Below are 2,880 nucleotides of genomic sequence, written 5' to 3'. Positions count from 1 at the left end.
GTTACATAGAGAAAGTGCTGAAAAGATTCAGCATGGAAAACTCTAAAAGGGGTCTCTTTACCCCTAAGGCATGAAATTCATCTCTCCAAGAACATGTGCCCCAACACATTTGAAGAGATTCAACGCATGAGCAAAATCCCTTATGCATCGGCAATAGGGAGCCTCATGTATGCCATGCTGTGTACACGACCTGAGTATAGCCCTTGCTGTGAGTGTCACTAGCATATATCAGTCGAATCCAGGTGAAGAGCACTGGACAGCTGTGAAGAATATTCTTAAGTACTTGAGAAGAACTAAAGATTTATTCTTAGTCTTTGGAGGAACATCAGAGTTAAAGGTAGAAGGGTACATAGATTCAGACTTCATGACTGATATCGATGATAGAAAGTCAACATCTGGATATGTGTTCTTGTGCAATGGTGGTTTGGTGAATTGAAAAAGTTCTAAACAACCGATCATTGCTGATTCTACTATGGAAGCTGAATACATCGCCACCTTTGAAGCTGCTAAAGAAGGCTTCTGGTTCAAGAAATTTATTGCAGAGTTGGACGTGATGACATCAGATGCCATAACACTCTATTGCGATAATAATGGCGCCATAGCTCTTGCTAAGGAGCCAAGGTCTCATCAGAAGTCCAAGCATATAGAGCGGCACTTCCACCTCATACGCGACTATGTTGAGAAGAAGTATGTCGAGGTGCAGAGAGTAGACTCCGCGGACAACGTGACAGACCCATTCACTAAGCAGCTGAGTCGGCAAAAGACTGAAGCCCACCTTGAAAAGATGGGACTTAGATATATGACTATATGGCTTTAGTGCAAGTGGGAGATTGTTAGATATATGCCCTAGAAGCCAATCTGGCTGACACATTGTTAATTTTAGGACATAATTTTGTACTTGACTATTTATTATCGAATAAATAAAAGGCATCTTTTTTATTCATATTATTTATGTGTCTATGAATCGTCCATGAATTAATAAGATGATGGTGCATATTCTTAAGAGTTAAGAATTTGAGCCATGCATCATTGGTGATTAATTTCTGAATGCTCCTAATCAATGGATCATCATGAGGACGGTGATCGATCCGATGAGATTAGTGCACACATTGCTTTCCTTATGGATGGACGAGACTCGAGTCCACGGTGTGGCGACACTGAAGTAATAGTGCAGGTGCTTGTTAAGAACAAGGGTACTGAGCGTGACCAAGACAAGAAGTCACTTGGATGTCTATCCACTCGTCAGTGACATGCTTGATGTTGCAGTAGTGTGACCAGTCCTTTGACCTGTGGTGCTTCGGCTACTTACAGTGAGGTTATTGTAGTTTGACTGCATGTATACATGGTCTCTAGACATACGGGTTCATGCAGTGTAGATTGGCTGCAATAGGTTCACTGTAGGAGTAGGGTATGCACCTATATGGAATCTATCGACCTTGGTAGATAAGGAGAGATCCTATGTGATTTATAAGACTGAGTTCGTAAGACCTAGGCCAGGGCAGTATGCATAGTGGAGAAAGAGTTTTCCACTCTTGAACTTAAGTCGAATGAATCTTGACATATGACAGACGAAAGGGTTTGACGAGTTGTCCATGACCTCCGTATTGACCGATCCGATGGTTGAAAAGTGATTATGAATCACGAGTAATCAATTCGATTGATAATCAATAGAAGAAGGAATAATGGAAATTGATTAATTGGACTTAAATACAAATCCTACTTGGAGTAGGACTGGGAGTCCTACTTGGAGTAGGATTCCTACAATCCTAATTAGATTAGGATTTTGAATTCAATTTGGATTCTTACTTAGAATAGGATTCCTAGAAGTCCTAATTGGATTAGGACTACGGATTCAAAGTCGAGTCCTAATTGGATTAGGACTAAAATTAAATAGGTCCTAATTAGATTAGGACTTATTAAGTCCTAATTAGATTAGGACTTATTAAGTCCTAATTAATCATTAATCTAATGAACTATGATGACTCCTAATTTGATTAGGATTGAAGGGTTCAATTGAGTCATGGTTCAATCAAATCCTAATTGGATTAGGATTTGAAGGGAAACAAGTGCACCCAATCCTCTTTAGAAGAGGATTGAACCACCTAAGGTGTGACCCCACGCCCCACTTGATTAGATCAAGTGGGGGCATGCGTGATGAAGGGTTAGGAAGAGGTGTTGGCCGAAATCAAAGAGAAAAGAAGAGGGGCATGCACCCCTCCTCTTGGTTCTTAAAAGGAAAATAATGAAGCTCCTAAAAGGTAGGAGCTCCATATGCCTTTATAAGGACCAAAAGGCCAAACCCTAGAAGCAATTCTTCCTCTCCTCTTCCTTGTGCCGTGAGCCTCTGTCTCCCTTTTTCTTTGGTTCATCCGCAAGCAAGGAGAAAAAAGGAAGAAGGCCTTGGTGGCCTCCTCCTCCTCCTTTCCTCCTTCCAACGCAGGGAAAAGAAAGAAGGCTGCAGGGGCTTTGATCCTTCTTGATCTTCATCCTTCTTCTTCCTCCTCCCAAGCACAATCAAGGGTTGATTCAAAGGGAGGACATCAGCCATCTAAAGTAGTCTCTGCAAGGGAGCTAGCACCCCGGGGAGACAAAGAAGCTTTGATCGGATCTCTACTTCGTGTGGATACCCGTAGAGGCCGGACGTGTGAACGGCTTCAAGCGAACCTTCATCCTAAACCACGAACTTCAATTTGCGGTGATCGTCTATCCGCACAAGGTGAAGATCTGATCTACATAATTAGTTTAAAAGTTTTTAATTCTAATCTATCTACGAACAGTTTTTGAATAACGTTCATGTGATGAATGTTGATCCCGCTTGTGCCTCTTCCGCTGCCATCTGAATTTTTTTAAAATTTCTGCGGCATAGGCGGGTTCCCAACA

This window comes from Phoenix dactylifera, unplaced genomic scaffold (assembly GCF_009389715.1).
Source record: "Phoenix dactylifera cultivar Barhee BC4 unplaced genomic scaffold, palm_55x_up_171113_PBpolish2nd_filt_p 001889F, whole genome shotgun sequence".
NCBI classification, from domain to species: domain Eukaryota; kingdom Viridiplantae; phylum Streptophyta; class Magnoliopsida; order Arecales; family Arecaceae; genus Phoenix; species Phoenix dactylifera.
Note: the sequence above shows the minus strand (reverse complement) of the source record.